Source organism: Trichosurus vulpecula, chromosome 1 (assembly GCF_011100635.1).
Source record: "Trichosurus vulpecula isolate mTriVul1 chromosome 1, mTriVul1.pri, whole genome shotgun sequence".
Taxonomy (NCBI): Eukaryota; Metazoa; Chordata; class Mammalia; order Diprotodontia; family Phalangeridae; genus Trichosurus; species Trichosurus vulpecula.
The window spans coordinates 251686091-251709916 of record NC_050573.1 but is presented as its reverse complement, the minus strand read 5'-3'; the positions used below and the strand labels follow the sequence as shown (position 1 = coordinate 251709916).

Genomic DNA, 23826 nt, shown 5'->3' with positions numbered 1-23826 from the left:
TGCAGAATTCATTTTGACATGTTATTTTATAGTTGTTTGGTTGTGAATTTAGGACACTTCAGGTGAATTCCTGCCTTATTCTTCCATCTTAGCTCTACCCATTCTGTCTTAAAGTTTTAATGCTTAAAACTGGACTAGGACTGCTGGGAAATGCCAAAAACAGTGTATAGTCACAAAGAACTGTCTAGGTATCATCTAATTAGATGCTTAAGAATTTTGTGGGATAGGTGCTTTGATGTAGCCAGAGATCTCATTTTTCTATTCTGTCCTGATTATATCACATTTGGAGTATTATGTTATTTTTAGTGCTGAGCAACACACTTTAGGAAGGATATTGATTAGATTGTGAGTGGTCTTGCATTCATATCATATGAGAATCAGTGAAGAGACTGGGCATACTGATTCTAGAGAGGAGAAGATTTAGGCAAATTTAGATTTGACATGACCACTGGGGTGGTGGTGGAGATGATTCTCATGATTACAAAGCAGAAGGAGATAAGAATAAACATTTATATGATGCCATATGCCAGACAATATGCTAAATGCCTTTTACAAATGTTTCATTTGATCCTCACAACCACCTTGGAAGGGAGGTATAATATTACTGAATTTTGCAATTGAAGATCCTGAGGCAGTCAGAGATTAAGTGACTTACTGAGGATCACATAGCTAGGAAGTAGTTAAGGCTGAATTTTAAGTCAGATTTTCCTGACTCTACGTAGAGAATTCTATCCATTGTGCCACCAACTACTTTAGCACTATCTGAAAGTGGAATGGGGAGGCAGCAAATTCCCTCAATAGAGATCTGAAGCAGAGGTTACATGACATCATTTCAGTTATATCATAGTGAAGATTCTTTTCTGATGTGGGATAAAGTAAGAGGGCTTTGAGGTCCCATCTTCCAGAGGAATGTTGTAAATTTTAAATATAAGTGTAAGGATTTGCCCCTCAGAAATGAGTAAATGCTACAGGGCTTGATTTATTGAGTTATTGATTGTCTAGACTCATGAAAATGATAGAAAAATATGTAAAAAAAAGCAGATTAAACTTAAAGGAGTATCATGCATTTTTGGGGAGCTGACTTTTAAACGTTTTGCAGAACACCCATATCTAATACATACCAACATACCAATATCTAACCCTTAAATTCTGTAGTACATAACTATTCATATCAAAGGTACAGGTCAAAAATCTAGGTATATGAGGGGGGAGCCAAGATGGCAGCTAGAAAGCAGGGACTTGCTTAAGGTGTCTCCCAAATCCCTCCAAACACCTGTAAAAAATGGCTCTGAACAAATTCTAGAGCTGCAGAACCCATGAAACAGCAGAGGGAAACAGGTATCCAGCCTAGGAGAACCTGGATGGTCTCCGGGAAAGGTCTGTCCTGAGGTGCGACCTGTGTGGGCCACACTGGGACAGACCAGACCTGGAGTCAGCCAGCTGGAACAGGCCTTGGGGCCATGAAACAGGGAGCTGTGGCAGTTACCTGACTTCTCAACCCACAAAAGCTAAAAAAGCAGGTTGGGGGAAACTGCGGGATCTAGTTCAGAGCAGTCCAGGCGCCAACTCTGGGGGTGAAGGAAGTGGTGCAGCGGTGGCCATAGCAGCAGCAGGAAGCTCCTGAGGTTGCCTCCAGAGTGCCAGCTTCAGTGGCTTCCTGAGTACCTGGCTCACACGGTGGGAGGGATTTAGCAGCAGATCAGAGAGAGAGTACAAGGAGCATTTTGTGGGCACAAAGGAAGATGCTCTTGCTGTGCCCTGCTGGGATCTGTATTGCGGTCCTGGTTGGCAGGTCTTGGGGGAAGAAGAGCGCTGTGGTGACAGAGCTTATGCTGATGGTGGAATAGAAATAGCTCTGAATACAGCAGCACAGCCCCTAAAGCTTGGGACAAAGTACTCTCTACTCTACAAGCAGTCATATCCTGACAATAAAGCTCAAGAGTAAAGTAGTTTGCTGGGAACATGAACAGGCAGTGAAAACGAACTCAGACTCAAACTCAGGCTCAAACGCAAACTCTAGATTCCTTCTTTTGGTGACAAAGAAGACCAAAACATAGAGCCAGAAGAAGTCAATAAAGTCAAAGAGCCTACATCAAAAGCCTCCAAGAAAAATATGAATTGAGCTCAGACTATGGAAGAGCTCAAAAAGGATTTGGAAAAGCAAGTAAGAGGAGTAGAGGAAAAAATGGGATGAGAAATGAGAGTGATACAAGGAAGCAATAAAAAACAAGACAATGACTTGCTAAAAGAGACCCAAAAAACTACTGAAGAAAATAACACTTTAAAAATAGACTCACCCAAATGTCAAAAGAGCTTCAAAAATCCAATGAGGAGAAGAATGCCTTGAAAGGCAAAATTAGCCAAACGGAAAAGGAGGTCCAAAAGACCACTGAAGAAAATACCACCTTAAAAATTATTTTGGAGCAAGTGGAAGCTAGTGACTTTACGAGAAATCAAGATATTATAAAAGAGAGCCAAAGGAATGAAAAAATGGAAGATAAGGTGAAATATCTCATTGAAAAAACCACTGACTGGATAATAGATCCAGGAGAGACTATTTTAAAATTATTGGACTACCTGAAAGCCATGATCAAAAAAAGAGCCTAGACATCGTCTTTCAAGAAATTATGAAGGACAACTGCCCTGATATTCTAGAACCAGAGGGTAAAATAGAAATTGAAAGAATCCACTGATTGCCTCTTGAAAAAGATCCGAAAAGGAAAACTCCTAGGAATATTGTTGCCAAATTGCAGAGTTTTCAGGTCAAGGAGAAAATACTGCAAGCAGCCAGAAAGAAACAATTTGAGTACTGTGGAAACATAATCAGAATAGTCCAAGATCTAAGCAGCTTCTACATTAAGAGATCGAAGGGCTTGGAATATGATATTCCTGAGGTCTAAGGAGCTAGGATTAAAACCAAGAATCACCTACTCAGCAAAACTGAGTATAATGCTCCAAGGCAAAATATGGATTTTTCAATAAAATAAAGGATTTTCAAGCTTTCTCAATGAAAAGACCAGAGCTGAATCAAAAATTTGACTTTCAAATACCGGAAACAAGAGAAGCATGAAAAGATAAACAACACAGAGAATTCGTAAGGGCCTTATGTTTACATTCCTACATGGAAAGATGTGTGTAATTCATGAGACCTTTCTCAGTTTTATGGGAGTTGAAGGGAATATAGACAGAGGGTACAGTTGAATATGAAGGGATCATATTTAATAAATGAAATAAATTTAAGAGGTGAGAGAGGAATATATTGAGAGAGGGAGAAAGGGAGAGATAGAATGGGGTAAATTATCTCACATGAATGTGGCAAAAAAAGCTGTTCTGATGGAAGGGAAGAGGGAGCAGGTGAGGGGGAATGAGTGAATCTTACTCTCATTGTATTTGACTTGAGTAGTGAATAATATACACACTCAATTGGGTATCTTACTCCACAGGAAAGTAAAGGGAAGGGGAAAAAAGGGGGGCATGATAGAAGGGAGGGCAGATAGGGGGAGGAGGTAATAAAAAGCAAACCATTTGAAAAGGGTCAGGGTCAAGGAAAAAAATTGAATAAAGGGGGACAGAAGAGGATGGAAGGAAATACAGTTAGCCTTTCACAACATGAGCATTGTGGAAGTGTTTTGCATAATGATACATGTGTGAGCTATGTTTAATTGCTTGCCTTCCCAAGGGAGGGTGTGTGGAAAGGGAAGAGGGGAGAAAATTTGAAACTCAAAGTTTTAAGAGCAGATGGTTAAAAAATATAAAAAGTTGGGTTTTTATTTCATGCAGCTGGGAAACAAGATATATAGGGAATGCGGCATAGAAATTATCCTGCTGTACAGGAAAGTAAGGGGAAAGGGGATGGGCAGGGAAGTGCAGTGAAAGAGGGGAGGGCTGACTGGAGAATGAGGCAATCAGAATATATGCCATCTTGGAATGGGGGGGAGGGTAGAAATGGGAAGAAAATTTGTAACTCAAAATCTTGTTGAAATCAGTGTTGAAAAGTAAAATATCAAATATTAAATTAAAAAAAGAAAAAGTAAAATAAAATAAAAAATCTAGGCATACTTTGTCATCCTATTTGACTTTTGTTCATTTTTCCCCACAAATCATCATATGGGGTACATAATACAATTGTGATTTTCATCATTCATTAAGTATTAATAATAACTCATTATTATTATTCATTCCTTATTGAAACATGGAGGCAATCCTATGAATTCAAAGGTAATTCCAGTACAATACACCACCCATTGGTAGCAACTAACAAAATGGAAAAGCTTGAAGGATGAATACAGGTTAAGTCATTGTCTGAGAACCAGCCGAACTAATTTTAGAGAAGTTGGTCTTCAAGGGGATTTACCAATAGTTGATAAAATTATACACACACATATAATTGTGTATACGTATATATGCACATATACATGTGTATATACACTTGTGTATGAGCACTGCATAGGTATATATATATATATTTGTATATGTCTATATATGTGTATGTGTGTATGAATACGCCCACGGCCCCAAAGAGATCATATTATTATGCATCACAATTAAGATTACCTACAAGGGCAAAAAAATTGGTTTTTGGGGTGTGAAAACCAAGTGCAAAAACATTTTATGACTGAGGAAACTGAGGCTCAAAAAGGCACATGATTTCCCAAAGGTCAAACAACCTGTCAATGGCATGTAGAACTCAAATTCTGTCTCTCAGCAATTTATACCTGGCTGCCTCCAACCACCTTTAATTTTTATGGATATCTGTTACATGAAGTAAAAAGAGAAACATAGCATTCAAATATCCTCGGCTAGATGATGGTGCGTATACTTGTGGAGTTGCTAATGGTGCAGAAAAAAATCTGTAATTCTTTGAATATAATCAATTATACTTACTTCTAGATAAATGTACCTTCCCATTTGCTCTAACAATACAGTCACAATTATGAAAAGGTAAAAAAAAATCTTCATTTTCTTTAAATTTATTCTGAGAATTGTTTAAGCATGCAAATGCTCTTGCTCACTTTAGCTGTGTGATATATGTAATAGCAAAGGTCTATGGATCAGGAAACATAACTTCTTTTTGTTCTATCTTGTCTGTATCATTCATCCTACACACACACACACACACACACACACACACACACACATGTACACACCTACACACACACACATATACACATCTGTGTCCAATAAAAACCCTTTTACTTCTATAGGAGTTTTTAATTAATTAAAGTACTTTTGCACATATTGCCTCATAATAATCTTGAGGAGTAATACTAAAATCCTTTTAAAGATGATAAAACTATATTTTCTATCAGGATTTCATTTTTTGTAAGTTCAGACTACGTTCAGAGGGTGAGAAGAACGTAAAAGTAACCTCATAAAATGTCTGTGTGTGCATATATATATTTGTATATGTGTGTGTGTGCATGTGTGTGTATGTATATATCTACATGGCATGTATATATTAATACCTAACAATCCATATACTTGCACGTTGTATCTTATGTATATGTATATATAATATATATGTATGTACATACATATATACACATAAGTATATATGATCTTGTGCATGCGTGTGTGTGTGTGTGTGTGTGTGTATAGTTTCTTTTTCTGGAAAGAGGGTCACATAGAGGAAATTTCTTTACTTGGAACCTCTTAGGTTGGTATTTAAGGTTCTTTATTGTTTAACTTCACCTCCCTTTCTGGTCTTACTTCATATCACCTATCCTTCTCCCATCACCTAACAACCCTAAAATCCAGTCAAGCCAGACTACTAAACTGTTCAGTGAATTCAACACTCAATCTCCAAACTCTGAATTCATACAAGACTTCCTTCCCTTTTCTTTGGACTAGAATGCTCTCCATCCATTTCTGTCTCTCAGATTCCATGTTATCCTTCAAAGCACAACTTAAATGCTATCTCCCTTATGAATTCTTCCATGACCTTTTGGTCTGTCTTTAGCAGATGGCTTTCTCTTCCTCCTCAATTTTATTTTTGCTTTTTGTTTCATGTATATGATTGCATCCCTCCAGTAGAAACCAAGATTCTTGAGGGCTTTTGTCTCTGTCTCCCCAGCGTCTAGATCAGTTCCTTACATGGAGCTGGGATTTATTAAGAATGCTTGCTTCACTGAATTGTATTGAATTTTGACTGTTTGTTACCATGAAAATTTAATAAACGTAATGGTGAAGCAAAATGAACATATTAATCAAGAGACATGAATTCCAATTCAAGTTAGCAGATGCTGCTTATCAGATTTGTGACCAATAAAGCCAGTAACTTTACCTTTTGGGGCCTCAGTTTCCTATTCTTTAAAATAAGATGGGTGAATGAGATGTTCTCTACAGACCATTTTAGCTCTAACAAAACATTCCAGATATTGCTTGTACCATCTTCAGTCTTTCCTTGGATCTCAATTGTTTTTACCTAGATCACAGAACTTTCCCCTTCAATGTCATGAAAAACAGTGTGCTGTCATAGTAGTATACTGGACTGGGAATCAGGAAGTAGGTTCTTATTTTTGTTCTACCAATAACCATGTGACTTTGGACAAGGGGTTAGTTAAGATAATGTTTAAAGTTTACTTCAGTTCTAATGCTTCATCATTTTATGAAGCTGTCCTTTTTCTTCTATCTAATTATGGCTACAGGTGGTACCTAGATGAAACTTAGGGAATATATGAGTGCCTACTATAAAGTACAATTTTGTCATCTGTAAAATGGGAACAGTTAACCTCACAGAATTATGGTAAAATGAATTATGTGTACATTGCTACAGAAATGCATGGTATTATCACTGAAAACACTAAGCAGTCTGTGAAATCTTTTAAAAATGTCATCTGAGAAGAGAATCCAGTTTTTAGACATAAATAAATGCAATTCTGCATGTCTTGAACATACAATGTAGGATTTTCTCATATATCCTATTTTGTCATCACATTCACCATCTTGATGATACTGTGACAGGAGACATTGGAATTCTTTTCTATTCTGGAAAGAGCCCAGGCCTCTTTCCTAACATTTGCTGCATATTGTTCTGAAGGATCATCAATATTTCCAATTATTCTTCATCATGATGAACAAGTCACATCCAAAATTAAGATGTAAAGTATTTCTGCCAGGCAACTCTGCAGTCAGCAGGTCAGTTATGCTCAATGGGATCAAAATCATCTAGGCACTCTTTATTATCTTGCTACCCTCATCATGAGGCTTTACACTTATTTGCCTGATACATTCAAGTGTATTTGGATTTCATTTCAAGTGTTCCACCCAGTCTTACCAAATGAAAATTCTTTTTAGGATTCAGGGCTAAATGGGTCCCTTTGCAGCTTTTCAAACAGTTGATGAGAATAAAATTAGTTTCTCCCTATTGGAAAAAACCAGTGTGCCTCTTCTAAGTACAGTTCACATAAATGATTGAAATTTAATTGTGCCTTTCAGTGGACCAAATGGCGTTATTGTTACTGACACTGAAAGGGAACAGAGATTCCAAAACATTTAACAGAATGTTTGTCTTAGGAGAGTCTGACACAAAATTTCAAAACTAATTTCTATTAAAAATAGTTACTATTTAGAGCATGTAGGAAAAGCTAATTTTGTTCATGGAAATTTGCCAAGTGCAATCTTCAAACTGCTGCACTTTATTATAGAAAGAATGTATTCACAGGATAAAAATGATGAATTGTGGAGAGCTATATTTAAGGTTAGAATAAGCACATAACTTTTGATTTAAATGACAAGTTTGACATGTGCCCTCCCCCCAAAAAGATGATTACTAATTTCCTTGGCTAGAGAATTGCATTGGTTATAACTGTTTAGGAAAGTAAGGTAATATGGTCCTTAAAACCTCATTCCCTATGCCAATTGTTCTCTGTCGTAATCACTTAGGCAGACTTTGGGGCCGAGGGTTAGGTGAAGCACAGGAGCTTTTCAAGATAAGTAATCCCAGCAGTTTTAGAGAATAGAAGTCTAAGGACAGAGTTAAGACTGTCTAAAGCAAAGAGAAGGCATTTTGACATGAAGTAGATTGAGTTGTATAGTTTTTGTTTTCTGACAACAGAAAGCATAAGGATTTTTTTGCAGATATCTTCCCTTTTATTTTCTTGGAACTAAACTCAAAAAGTAACCTATCTAGTAGATCCACTTAGAAAGAACATTGAGAAGGATTGTGAACAGCATCTTAAATTCCAATTTGGTAAATGATATAAATGCCATTCAACTAGATGCAACCTTGTAGATTTTCTATAAAGGAAGAAGACATGATAGTCCATTGTAATTTAGTACACGTGTCTATGAATAGCTGAGAATGAAAGTTCCCTGAGGGCAGGAATCTTTTCTTATTTTTCTTTATATTTCTCACATCAAACATGGTACCTTGTACCTAGTAGGAAATTAAGATTTGTCATCTGTGTTATCACTCAATTACTTTGATTTTTAATGATATAATTAAATGTACAGATAGAATGTAGATAATCTAGGTGAATGAATAGTTTGAACATTGGTTATATTGTATCTTTTAAATACTAGATTTCTTGAGGTTAATAAGTGTTCTGTCAGTAAACGAATGAACTGAAAAAGGAGAAAAACACAGAATACAATTTTAAAAAGGGGGACGTAGTTGTATATGAATTTCTTTGCTAGGAGGCAATATTATATGGTGGGAATTACACTGGAGTAAGATTAAGTAGAAATTCGTTAGTTGAGGTGGTGCAGTGAGTAGAGCACTGGCCCTGGAGTCAGGAGGACCTGAGTTCAAATCTGGCCTCAGACACTTGACACATGTACTAGTTGTGTGACCTTGGGCAAGTCACTTAACTCCAATTGCCCTGCCAAAAAAACAAAAAAAAATCCTCAAAAAAAGAAATTCATTAGTCTTAGTTCTGTTACCTATTGTGTTACCTTCAAAAAGTCCCTTAGTTTAATTAAACTTTTTCTGCATCTGTGGCATGAGGAAAATGACACTTGCCTTGTTGGTACAAGCATAATATAACAGTAACGAATAAAGGATTTTTTGTGATGAACAAATGAAGTCTAAGGTATTCTTGACTTCGAACATCCAACCATTCTTGTGGCCTTCACAACATAGGACATCTCTTTGAAAAGCCCACCCCCTTTTTCCATGGATCTATTCATCCTGGAGAAGCAATTTTGTGGAGGGGACCATGCTTTATTCCCCTCCCAGTACTGTTCCTGGCTTTGAGACTCCAAAACTATGCCATATCCACTGGTATCTTCATCCTTCCTTCTCTCTCTCCCCTCTCCCCCATTATCCTGTTTTTCAGCTCCTTTGAAGATAAGCCCTGTTTCATTTTGTTTCTATGTATATGCCCAGTGCTTACTATAGTGCCTGGCAATCTTATACACTAAAATAGTTGTTTTCTTCCTCCCTTGTTTCCTTGCCCTTGATATGCATTTCAAAGGACTAAGCAGGAAGACTGCCTATCCAGCTGTACAGGTCACATTTTCATGTTTGTGTGTGTTTGTGTGTGTATGTGTGTGTGTGTTTGTGTGTATGTGTGTGTGTGTTGATGGGTAGAGCTTCTTCTTCTTTTATGATGTATAGATCTTATTGTGAGCATTTCAGGGCTTGATCAAGTGAGTATAATGCCATCTGAAATCAAGAGTGCTCCAAGATCTTTGCTAGCAATAGTGAAGGAATATTTTGTTAAATTTTATTCAGGACCTCCTTTTGACACATGTTCTCCAAGTTTAACATCTTACTCCACGATTTAGTTAATAAAATTCTATATAGAGTTATCTATGTCACAGAGTTTTGTATGATACAAAACAATGGGCAGAATATCAGACTTGTGTTTGCAAACAGGAAAATGACTATATACTGATGGTTCTAACTTGGAACACTATATACCAGTAGATTTGGGGTGTGTGACAGGAGTTCAGGAATCAGCATGTAATAGGACATTTGTTCAGAAAAAGGTAAAATATAGCAAAAATATCATAAGAATACATATTCTTCTTGTTACCTAACCCATTCTAGGAGAAATGAGATAGATGACAAGAACTTAAGCTGATGGATTCCTTGATTTTTTTTCTCATTTTCAGTATCTTGAAGAGGCAGCATGAAACAGCGGTATGATAGCTAGAACTGGAATTAAGAATAGGGTTAAAAGTCTCATTCTATGACTTTCTAATGATGTAACCCTGGGAAACTCACTGAACTTCTTTGGGCCTCAGGTATCTCAAGTATAAAATGAAGGAGTAAACTAAATGAACTTTGAAGCCCTTCCAGCTACAGATCCATCATCCTGTGCTTTTATGAGTTAGTAGAGGAAAAAGAAATTAGTTTAACAACAGAGGGAATTATATTCTTTTTAAAAGTAATATTATTTTAGTTTTAATCTGTCTTTCAAGTATATAAGGTCTTTAAATATTAAATAGTAACTAGACACATAAAAGCTATATCTAAAAGCCAGCTAAAATATAAAGGGCAATGGCAGCACAAAAATAGTAAAAATTCCAAGAAATAAAAACAAAAGGTAATAAATTCTCAAAAGCCAAGACTAGCTAAAACAGTGAAAATATTTTAGCAAGCATGCTTAATTACCATTTTAAAAGCTAAAAATCAAACTGATACATGTGCATGTGTCTCTGTCTTTGTGTGTGTATCTATATGTGTATAACATATACCATATAACATATAACATATACACATATACATATATCTATCTGTATAGAGATATATGTATATGAATATTATTTTTCCACTTAGTGTTTTTTTCCACTAAAGACCTTGAATCTTGACTGTCAATTTCAAGAAATGTGAGGTGTTGATTTTTGCTTTGGGGGTTAGCATATGGACCCATGAACTTTTTAGCCTTCTGAAAGGCAGGATTTTCTCTACAGCAACACATTGTAAAGTAAGCCTTGTTACTGATCTGCTCCCTTTATGACTCACAGACATTGATGCCTTGAGAAAAAAGGAGACATTGTAGACCAAAAAATAGTAAGAAGTACATTAATGCCTCTCATTAAGGCAAAGCCATTATCTGTCCAACAGTCTACAAGTTCTCATTCTCCTTGTGAAATGTGAGCCTTATGAAATTGAAAGAAGCTTGTGAAATGCAGGCATCTTTAATTAAATGAGGTCCTAATAGGGAAACTAGAGGATAGGTAGCCATAATACCAGTTTTCCTGTAAAGCCGAGGTCTCCATTCTACCCCTTCCCAAACCTAAGTTTCTCACAAGGAGTTCCTTATACCAAAGAAAAAACAGGTCTAGTTCCTATTCCTACAGTATTAATATGTTAAAAACATTACAAAATATATACAAAGGTAAAAATTTTAAATAGAGATAAAAGTGAAACAAATAATTTTTCTAATTTCAATAATAATTAACATTAATATTGTATTATAATTTTAAAAAAGTTTTAAATATGTTTTTTGAGTCTCACAACTCCAAATTAAATGCCATTACTGTCCCCAATTTACAAATGAGGAAACTGAAGCAGATGAGTGACTTTCTCAATGTCACAAAACTAGTAAATGTCTAAGGAAGGATTTAAATTTATTTCTTCCTGATTTTGAGTATACCACAAAAACATCTTTGCATTCACTAAAACATAATAAGTAATTAAATAATTGTATATGTGTATATATATGTACATACATACATACATACATATATATATATATATATATATATATATATATATATATACACACATGTACATATATCCAAGAGGATTATGACTTAATATTATTATTTTTAAAAATTTTATTACTGAATTTTATTTCCATCTCACATTTACAGATGACTCCCACTTTTTGAGTTCTCTTGTAATAAAGTAAAATGGTTAAGTAAAATTAATTAAACATCTATAGTGTGTCCACACCTTTCTATTAAACAGAATAACTGGAATCTATTTTCTTTTTCTCTTACATTCCACCTTATTGGAAAAGAAAAGAAATTGTTCTAATATTTAATATATATTGTGAGCAAAATAATCTTCCTTAAAGGCTATATACAAATATAGATAGATGTAGATTAGTGTAAATCTAGATATCATATTCTGCATTCTAAATCCATCGCCTCTTTTTAGCAGAGAGCATGTTTCATCATCTTTACACTGTGATCATGAATTGTCATTGAATACAGTTTTTACAGATTTCAAAGTTGTTTATTTTTACATTATTCTTTTGGTATAAATTGTTCTGATTCTGCTCATGTCATATTTTATCCATTTATATACTCAAAGTTATTGATTTTATAATATTAATGTTATAAGTTATTCTCTCATATCTACTTACTTCTTTCTTAATCAATTCATATAGTTTTCCATGTCTTTTTGAAATAATGTTTCCTCATTTCTTATGGCATAATAGTACTATATAACATTCCTATACCACAATTTTTCAGCCATTTCTCAATTATTGGGTAACCCCTTAGTTTCCAATTTTTATCAGAAAGAATTTCTATGAATGCATACATGAATACATATACACATATTTATCATATGCATGATATAATACATAATTGATCCATAATCATATTTAAACATTCATAGAAAAATGTATGTATAAGTGTATATATATATATATATATATATGTATATACATGCCTTTTTAAGCATATAGACTATTTCTCCTTTTTAAAAAAAAATCTCTTTTTGGTATAGGTCTAGCAATGGTATGCTTAGGTTAAAGGACATAACTTTTTACATATAATTCCAAGTTGCTTCCCAGAATGATTGTGACCATATTTTTAGTTACACCAAGACTGCAGCACTGTGCCTGCAATCCCACAGTCTCTTCAACATTCATCATGTTTATTTGTTTTTTTTTTTGGTTGGGGGGGGAATCTTTGCCACCATGGTGTGTGTCATGTGGCATCTGAGAACTTCTTTAATTTGCATATAAATAGGACTGATTTAGAGTATTTAACATATGTTTATAGACAAGTTGTGTTGGTTACCTTAACAATTTTTTGTTCATATTCTTGGACTATTTATCAACTGAGAAATTGTGCTTACTTTTATAAATTTGTTTTTGAAGTCAATATATGTCCTGCATTGTTTCCATTTGAGTTTGACATCACTGATGTCATATGCAGATTGGATTTTTCATTTATTTCTATTCATCCTTGTCATTTCTCCATTTTTGTTTTAAATAATGGGCTGCCTCAAATGCACCTGATAACAGTGAGTTTTTGTTGATGCTCTCTTGGACTATATTCTAGGTAATGATTTGGCTCTTTTCAATGTTGGACTTGGCTTCAGAAGATCTGTGTTCAAATTCTAGAAATGGACTCTGAAAAAATTTCAGTTTTCATTTCTAATCTTCATATTTCTTCCCTGTAAAATAGTAGATTAAAGCCCATATGTTTATTGCAAGGGGAGTGTTTTGTAAAACTTAAAGCTGTATACAAATGTGATATTATTACTTTTTCAAGATTTAACAGAAACTAAAACCAACAGCTTTCTGTCTTCTGATTTTTTCACTGTCCATGCTCTTATCTTACCACAGTAAAAGGCCAAGGTAAATATTTTCCATTGCTTCTTCTCTTTTTAATGGGTACAATAAATAATAAAGTAGAAAGTATCTGAAAGACATGATCATCACTCTTCATTCCCCATTCATGCTTTTTTATGTTCAAGGTTCATTTTTAAGTGTATATATCTTCTGCAGCTGCTACAGTTTTTCTTAGAGCTATAGAAAGACACTTGAGCACAAGACAGAGTCATCTGTGAAAAGCAAATGGATGAGATGTTTGCCATCAATCATCATCTTGTTTTTCCTAGTCAAGCACCAGAACAATGCCTTCAAGCAAGACATTCATACTTGGGGGGAAGTCTGTGTCCCTTGCTGAATTCCTTTGTGGATGTGAATTCAGCATACATATGTGAAATCCCCCTTTCCAATTTTAGGTCTCAAATCAAGCTGTATTTTTCATAGAATCACAGAATTGGAAGGTTCTTCAGAGGTCATCTGGTCCATGAGTATCTGAAGAGAAAACAACTCTAATATCTATAGCAATTGCTTATCATCTAATTTCTGTTTGGAGGTCCCCTTTGAAGGAAAAGTACCTACCTTTACCAAGGCTGCAATTTCTACTTATGTATACAAATCAACAAATCAGTAAACATTTATTAAGTACCTATCATGTGCCAGATACCATGCTAACCACTGGGTATAAAATATGAAGTTAAAGATAGTCCCTGCCCTCATGGATTTCAAATGGGGAAGACAACATATAAATATATCAAAATATAGAAACAGTACACATACATACGTATACACACATAAAAATATGTGATACATAGGAAATATTTAAAAGAGGAAAGGTACTAGAGTTAAGAATGATTGCAGAAGGTATCATGGGGAAGGTGAGGTTTTAGTTTGGGCTGAAAAGAAGCCAGGTAATTCAGTAGCTAGAGTGGGGAAATGAAGTAACCTAAGAATGAGGGACATCCAGAGAAAATGCCTGGAGCCAAGAAATAGAGTATGGTTTGTAGAACAGCCACTGGGTTGAAGAGTGCATGTCATGGAGCAAGGTATAAGATAATTGAAAAGGTAGTATTGAACAAGGTTATGAAGAGCTTTGAATGCCAAACAGTAATTTTTGAATTTGCTCCTGGAACAAATAAGAAGCCATGGGAGTATATTGAGTAGGGAGTTGAAATTATTGAGCCTGCCCTTTGGGAAAATCATTTTAGTGACTGAGTGGAAGATGGGTAGAAGTGGAGAGACACTTGAGGCAGGCAGACCCACCAGAAGGCTATTGCAATAATCCATAAATAGGTGATGTGGGCTTGCACTAGAGTGGTAGCAATGGCACATGAAACCAGGGAGCATTTACGAGAATGTTGCAAAGGTGAAATCAACAGACCTTGGCAACAGATACGGGGAATGGAAGATTGTGAAGAATCTATGATGACTCTTAGGTGGCAAACCTAAAGGAACAGGGAGAATGGTGTTACCCACTACAGCAAAGGGGACTGTAGGAGATGGACAGGAGTTTTAGGGAGAAAGATAATGAGTTCCATTTTGGACATATGGAGATTAAGATGTACTGGACATCCAGTTTGAGATTTCAGAAAGGCAATTGGAGATGCAGGGTTGGAGGTTGGTAGAGTGCTTGGGGCAGGATAGGTAGAAATGAGAATTATCAGTATATACAAGATAATTAAATCTAAAGGAGCTGATGAAATCACCAAGTGAAGTTGAACATAAAGAGAAGAGAGGAGGACCCAGGACAGAATCTATAGATGGAAAACATGATGTAAAAGAACATCTAGCAAAGGAGATTGAGGAGGAGCAGTCAAATAGGTAGGAGGAAAGCCAGAGGAAAGTGCTGTCCCAAAAATTTTTACAAAAAAGGGTATGAATTCAGACAGAGTGATCAACAGATTCAAAGGCTGCAGTAAAGTCAAGGCCAATGACAATTGAGAAAAGTCCGTTTCATTTGGCAACTAAGAGATCATTAGTACCTTTGGAGCATATCAGAAAAGTGATCAACTAGCCTCTGCTGAAAGGCTTTCAATAAGAGGTAAGCCACTACTCATTACCATTTTGGACAGCCATAATATACAATGATTTTTCCTGACCTCAATCCTAAATTTCTCTTTCTATAACTTCCACCAATCACTTTTGGTGATGTTCTTGGGGAGAATATTCGTATTATTCTGGTAAGAATATATGATAATCTCACTATCCCCTCAGCAGAAACTCCCTAACTGCCATGACATTTCTTTTTCCTCTGAAAGTACTGGATACTTATACTGAAGAGAATTGCATTTGCTTACAATAATTTGGGCATCAGTAGCTACTCATTTTCTTCATAGCTCCATCCTCTATGGAAGTTGCTTCAAATATAATATATAACATGGAAGAATCATTAGTTCTTCTCTTCCTTCTCTCTATTACATTCTTCTATCCCTCATCCCCTTGGCACAGGTTAGGATTCTTTACTGCATCTTCAGATGATTTCCAGTGAAATAATATCCTCTAGTGGCAATACTAGCCTGCATTGTATACACTTGCAGCTGTTATTTGACAGTGGCTGTTACATAACCATCTCCTCATCTCTACAATTCCCTGTACTTTCCTCTTGATCTCCAAAATTACGGGAACTGTTATTTTAAATTCTCTATCGTTCATGCTACCAGCTCTTGGTTCTACCTGCCACAGTAATCTTCTTGGTTGCCAACCTTGTTTGTGGGGCTTGGGGAAATAAAAATCTGAACACCAGAATTTCCTGAGTTAGACTTTATCTAGTATTGAATTTATCAACTTTTGGTTTGATTAAAAAGAGTTTTCCCTATGTTCTGAATATGACACAATTTTCTTGCTCATTGTGGTACCTTTGATAAGCAACTAACTGATTCTTGCCAGAGCCACCAAGGAAAACATCAACTGTTTTCAACAACTGTCTTGAGCCCATACAGAGCTCTAACTTGCAATTACTTATCAGTGTTCAGTTTTTCCCTCTCATTTTCCTGCTGATCAAGGTATAAGTGCAATCTCCATGCAATATTCCTCTTTGCTGGCATTTTCTATCCAGCCTTTTGATATGATTGCTTCCTTTTATCTCTTTGTTATTATTGGTGATTCATTACTTTATTTATCTTTCCACAACAAAGAGTTACAGAATATCTACTACCTTTGCACAGGCAGCCCCCACTCCCTCAAATACGTATCTTACTCACCTACATCTTACAGAAAACTAGCTTCTTTCAAATTGTAGCTGTAATGCTAGCTCTTACGTTAGGCCATTCCAAATGACTCCAGACTCTAGTATAATCTCCCTCTCTAATGTGAAATTACTTTGTACTTACTTTGGATGACTCCTGTATTTACATATTCATGAAAATGATATATCACCTCAGTATTTTTTCATCTCTCTCCCCCAATTAGAATGTAAGTTCCTAGAGGTCAAGGCCTTGATCATTTTCACATTTGTGTCAGTAGAGTTTAGCATAATGCCTGTCACATAGTAGATGCTTAGTAAATGCACATTGTTTGCTTATTGATTACTATATGTTAGAGTAAGTGATAAATCACATTCATTTGAGAAGCATGTTAGAAGGTTGGGAATTCTCCAAGTTAATAATTGCAATTTTTAAAAAGTTTTCTTAGATGATATTTACTAAAGCTAAATATGATTACTATTAAAGGGAAAAATAAAGGGTTCTTTCTTCAATTATATTTATACTTTGTGGGAAGTTACTGTTCTCTTCAGTGTTAAATAGTTGGGGAATCCTAGGACAAGAAAAGAACTCACTTAAACTTCAAAGTGCTTTTGTGCATTTGTAAATGCACATACATTTCTTTAATCAAGTAACCCACAGGAGTTGGTGGAGATTGGAAGTCAGTGTAAGGAAACACCCCCATCAGTGAAATGATCAGAAAGAGTAGGGCAATGATCCATAACTCATAATGGGGCAGACTATGCCAGCTTGGGGTAGAATCAGACTTGGCTCTTTCCTATTCTATTAAAACCCACCTGGGAGCTTCATCTTTCCAATGGGGAGGAGATGAGAAGCTAGTTGGAAGGAGATAAAGAAGTGAATGCAGCTGTACAGGAGAACCAAATCTTAATAATGCAGAAATCTTCAGAGATTCCCCACAGACAGCCTGGAGGGACGCATTTTCTCCTGCTTTGTTTTCCACATTTTTGAAACTCGGAGAGACAGAGTCAGCTTATAAAACCCTACTGTGTACAGTATCTTACTTTTACCCTTGTAACACCTTTCTCTTTCTAGAAAAAGCATGCACCTGACTAACATTCCCATTTGTTTGTACAATTTCATTATCATCAAAGACCTTACATTCTCCTGGCAAAAACACAAATAAAATATAATATAAGGAACCACAGATATAAGTAAGAGATTTGGAAAGTATTCCATCCTGTAGGATGCAGCACATGGTTTGAGCTTGAAGGAGGCAAGAGATTTGAGAGTTAGAGGGCAGAAAGATATTTCAGACATGGGGGAATAATAACTTACTCAAAAGCAAAATAGTAGGAGATTGAATGCAGAGTTTGTGGAAGAACAAGTGGGTCAGTTTAGCTGAAGAGTAGAATGCTTATAGGAGAATAATATGAAATGTCTGGAAAGGTATGTTGGAGCCAAATTGTGGAGGTTTGTAAATGCCCAGCTGAAGAGTTTATATTTTATACTATAGAAAACAATGACTGTTCATTTTTTTAGTCCTGAATACCCTCATTTTTCCTTCCTCTAAACAGGTGAGAAGCAGTCAGTCAACAATCAGCATTTATTAAACATCTATCATGTGCCAGCAATGTGCTGGGTAATGGAGATACAAAGACAATAATAAAACAATTACCACCCCCAAGAAGCTAATAATAGGGGATAAAACATTTACCAAATTACACACACACACACACACACACACACACGTAAACCAATAATTTAGTAACTCAGTAAGATGATGTCTTTTTTTATCTAAGAAAATTTAGATCATTATATATGAAATCCCTAAACTCCCCAATTAGTAAAATTTTGAATGTCTTTATTGTCTCTTTCTTACCTGCAGTCTTAGAAGAGCTATCCTTTATGTCCTCTGTTACCTTATCCTTTCAATAATTCCCTATCTTATTAATATTTAATCTTTGCCCTGCTATCAGTTCCTTCTCCTAAATTTACAACCATGGTCAGTTCTCTCCTATTCAAGTGAATTCACATCATTTAACTTTGTGGTTTCTTCACTTATCACATTTTGCCTTTCATTCCTCTGTAGAGAGAAGAATAGTGCTTACTTTGTGCCAGGCACCATACCAAGCTCTTTACAAATCTTATCTCATTTGATCCTCACAACAACCCTATACACTATTTGCTTTCATCTCCATTTTACAGTTGAGGAAAATGAGACAGAGGTTAAGTGACTGACCCAGGGTTATGTAGCTTGTAAGTGTCTGAAGCCAGATTTGAACTCAGATATTCCTTACTCCAAGCCCAATACTCAATCCATTGTGCCACCAGGTGCATCTTTATAGTTCCTTTTGAAAGAACAATCTACATTCCTCACTGCTCATTTACTTCTAGACTCCTCTCCTTATTTGCATCCCTACCACTCTAATAAACCATCTTCCTCCAATGTCACTAATGGCTATCATTTCATTGACCTCCCCACGGCATTTGGAATTGTAGAACACAATTTGTTTGTCTGTAACTTCTGTTTAGTTCCATTGACAAGGTATTCAAAAAAGGTTTTCCGTGTCTATCTTATTATCATGTTCCAACTCTTCAAAATGTCTGTACTTTAAGGTAATGTTTCAGATTTTCTTTTCTCCCTACAATATTCCCTTTGGTGACTTCATCTATTACCATATTCTTAGTTATCTCTCCATAGCTGATCTCCAAATAATCACCAATCTCTTTCCGTGTATGAAAACTACATATCTCCATCCATAAATTATGGCAGTACAGAAAACATAACAAGTCTAAAACTGAACTCATTTTACCTCCACAACCTCCCCTTTCCTTTCCCCCTAGATAATATCTCTATGTCTTTTTTTTTTACACTTCAGGGATCATTTTATTGACCTTTTAATAGAAAACAGGACTTTATTTGCCAGGAAGGATGATGCCATCGTACTTCTCCTGGAACCAGCGCATGGCTTCCTCTTTGCCAATTCTGTGTTTGGCCTGGATGCAGCCTGTCCTACACCTCTTGTCTGCAATGTTGAAGCTGGGCCTGCCCAGCATCATATAGAAGGCCAAGCCATAGATACCGATGCTTGGGTCGTATTAATCCCCAGAGCAACATGCTCTTGGATCCCAAAGCCAAAGTTACCAGTGTCTTGGAAGCTATTTTTCCTCAACTCATATTCTCGCACCTTCAGCCCCTTCTCCAGAATCTCTTCAGCTTTGGACACACGGACTGTACAGTGAACAGTGATCTTCTCATTTCTCCTGATGCCAAAAGACATGACAGTATAGTGAGCTTTGGGGAACACTGGGGTTTGGCCTGTGAGCTGCTCCAACACTTTGGCTGCCTGGGTCAGTCGGTCTCCATTCTCCCCAACACAGATGTTGAGGCAGACCTTACAGATGGGCATTTCCTGCATGGGGTTTTCCTTTTCACCCTGATCTTGCACCTATGTCTTTTTAAGGCATCAGAATCCTACCTAGTCATCTTTGACTCTTCCTCCCTTAATCACTCTACAACTCCAATCAGCTAAAAAAAAATCCTAGTATTTCAACTTTCATAATAAACTTTATATTCAGCTTTGAATTTGTATTTCCCCATCAACCTTCAAAGTTTAGGCCCTTGCTCCTGTAGACTTTTATGAAAATCTCTTAACCCATTATACCTCCAATTTTCCATTCATTGCTCTGTTCATATTCTTCTCAACTTAGAACCATTAGTGATTTACTATCATCTACTGAGTTAAATATAAAGGATTGACAGGAGGACCTCCAAGAATTGAATCCAACCTGCCCATTCAGTTTTATATTATCTAATTCTAATTCACACATTCTATGATTTTATTTGGACTGATCTTTTTTTTTAACCCCTCCATTCTTGTTCTACCCTCTCTCATATCTGTGCCTTTATCTATGCTCATGCCTGGAATAACTGATGACTTGTTGAATAGGTTCTCAATTGTTCACATGTCCAAATCCTAATTCACATCAGTGATAGTGAGTCCTTTAAATTTTTTTTGAAAAAATAAACATTTGATTTTCCTGAAGCCTTTGTCTTTCTGCAGTGCTAATACCAAGCAATGTTTCCTGAAGTAACCAAAATTGAAAGAGTGAGTTGCAGCATCAATACTAATTATATTGTTATAAATGCAATTAGAATTGGGATACAAAACTCAACCTCCTCCATCATGATATGGTACTATTATGCCATATGCATAATATATGCATAAGGTAATTGAACAAATTGGGTAACACAAACTTCACAAAATATAATAGTACCAATATTAAAACAAAGCCCATTATGAACTAATGAAGTTCTTAAAGGAAAGAATTTGAAAAAAATCATTTAATAAGTAAACTGTTTATTTTAATTAACAATTATTAAAATGATAATTTGTAATGCTGCTAAAACGAGACTTTGCTGCAGGTTGAAAACTTGTGCACATGTTTCAAAATCCAGCACATTTTAATAGTCTCATTCTAAATCCCCATGTGAGCAGGTTATATGATAAAAATATGGACACCCCAATAAACTCTACATATGCTAGAGAGCATTATAGTTATTATCAGATAATTGCTTTAGCTTTTTACTGAATGAATTGGGACAGATGAAATTTTCATTTGAAGAGTTTTTCTATAAAGTTCCCTTCATGTTCAGAAAGAAACTCACTACAGGCTTAATGGCAACATGATCTTGAACATTGGTGAAGGGTGAGATAATTGTCAGGATGCACGCACTGACAGGCAGGTACTTTTCTGTATCATCCATCAGGCCCTGTTTTTCAGCAGGCAGTGTTAACAGTGCTCAAGCCTGTGGTATGAACAAGGAATGATCAAGGATGTGACTGATAAGTCCAAACTGAAAGAACACCCTGGAGACACCCTGGAACCTGTTTCTGAGCAGATTCTTCTCAAGTACCATTCTACACTTCAGAGAATTTTTTCTAACTGGAAATATATGAATGTCTGAAATCTTTGTAAACTAGTCACGTAACATATCTTTTGTAGTGAGCATCCACTGTTAGCTCATGTAAGTGTAAACAAAGTGCATTTTAGTTATCATTTCTTGGAATTTAGTTTCCCAGGATCCATGGCCATAACAATCTCCTGTTCCCAGGTATTTTGCTTTGCCAATCAGGTGCTGAGTCATGTAGGTTTTTGCACCTGAGGGCACTGAGCCAATTAGGTACTGTGTCTTTGTTTGGAAAATGTATGCATTTTGGAGATTGGTATTTTGGGGCTTTTTCTTGGGAAGGTTGATTTCCTGGAGGAGACTCTGGGTAGCCATTATCAAGGAGTCTCCCAGCTACTCAGATGTCTGTGCTTTCCTGCTATGGTGATGTATGTAAATACTTCTATTACTCTGTTAAGATATTTCATCTCATTATATTACTGCTGGTAATGGTAAAGTGTTCACTATGATCACTAGACAGTTGGAGCCCTGTCTATTGAATCACTCATCAGTCTCTATATACCTTGTTTCTAATTTCTCTATGTCTCAGACTCCTTGTTAATAACTGATTTTCTCCACTTTCAGAGTGCTGACCTTTCCCCTGAACTAGTGAATGATATTAGTCTTTCCTGGGCATTCACTTATCTACCTTTACCTTCTACTTATGCATCTTTCCACATTATTGAATTAAAGTAAGATTATTAACCCCTTGAAGCTGTCTTTCCCTTATAGAAGCAGATCAAGAACTTGTGCTAGCAGCCTACCCTGTGTGTTAGTGTGGTTGCTAATACAGGTCACACCATTGTTTTGGGTGACAAAAACTGTCACAGACCAATTAGTTTATAATGTTAGTAATGGAATTCAACATTTTTGCTTTTCCCACATTAAATGTTGCTGATTCTAGTAATGAAAATAGCAGTTCTTGGGCTATCTTTTTTATTTTGGGAATGGAGGTCTACACCCATGGTACAATTAGAATAGACTAATCTAAAATATAATTTATAACTCTTTAATTATCAATTCCAAAACAAACAATTTCCTGTCCCCAAAAAAATTCCTGAAGGAATTGGGGCAATGACTAGACAGGACAAAGGCCCTTTTTCTAACAATAAGGAAATTCATGTGGAGGAACAAAATGTCAAGAATCTCAGGGGAAATAAACATAGTCACATGTGTATGTAGGAAGTTGAGATCTAGCAAAGCAGTATCATAAAAATGTTATTGGTTAAAAACTGAAAAAAATGTTGGCTATTTGAAAAGGTTATATACATAAGACATAGAAGACATAAATAGTATCTGTGTTTGATAAGCTCAAGAACTCCAAATACTTGGATGAGGAAACACTACTCAACAACACCAAAAAAATGGGAAAACCAGGTAGGAATCTGGTGGAACTTGGGTTTGTACGAACATCTTATACAATATTACAAAATGTATTTTAAATTGATATGTGACCTAAATATTAAAGGTATTATCAGAAAGAGATTAGAGAGAAAGGGAAGGAGATATCCTTCATGATTGGAAAGAGGAAGAAGTTCCCCCCAGCAAAAAAAAAAAAAAAGGATAGAGAGAATCACAGGAGATAGAATAGTTAATTTGGTATGATAAATTTTTTCTTTTATATAAACAAAATCAATGCAGTTGGATTTAGACATGATGTTCAATTGAGTGAATTTTTGCAACAATAGTTTCTCAAAATATCGTGATATTGAAGATATAGAAAGAACTGATTCAAAGATATAAGAACAAGAGACATTTCCCAATGTATAAATTATTAAATGGTATGAATAAACAATTATCAAAGAAGACAAGCTATTATTAACTACATTTTCTCCCAAATCATTAATAACAATAGAAATGCAAAGTAAAACAACTTTGATGTTTTATCTCCAACCTATCAGAGTGGCAAAGATGAGAATAAAGGGAAATAATGGATAGACATGTGGGAGTACAGGTAAGCTAAGCTTCTGTTGGTTTACTTATGATGTGGCCAACCATTCTGGAAAGTAATTTTGACTGAAGAAGAGATAAGGCATAAACCTAAAAGAGTTTTATAACAAAGGGAGATGGACCACATAAATTTAAAAAATATGGCAATACTTTGTTTTCTTTCAAAAAAATGTTTCAAAGGGACTACACATCAGTTGGGAAATGGCTGAGGTACTTATGGAATATTAATGTAACAGAATATTATTTTATTATAACAAATAATCACTGAGAGGAGAGAGTATTACAGAGTGAGGGAAAGGGA

General features: G+C 35.7%; 1 pseudogene; it reads right to left on the bottom strand.

The window, feature by feature from the left end:
• Window positions 1–19507: 19507 nt before the first annotated feature.
• LOC118836513 lies at window positions 19508–21392 on the bottom strand (annotated as a pseudogene).
• Between the last annotated feature and the right edge of the window lie 2434 nt (window positions 21393–23826).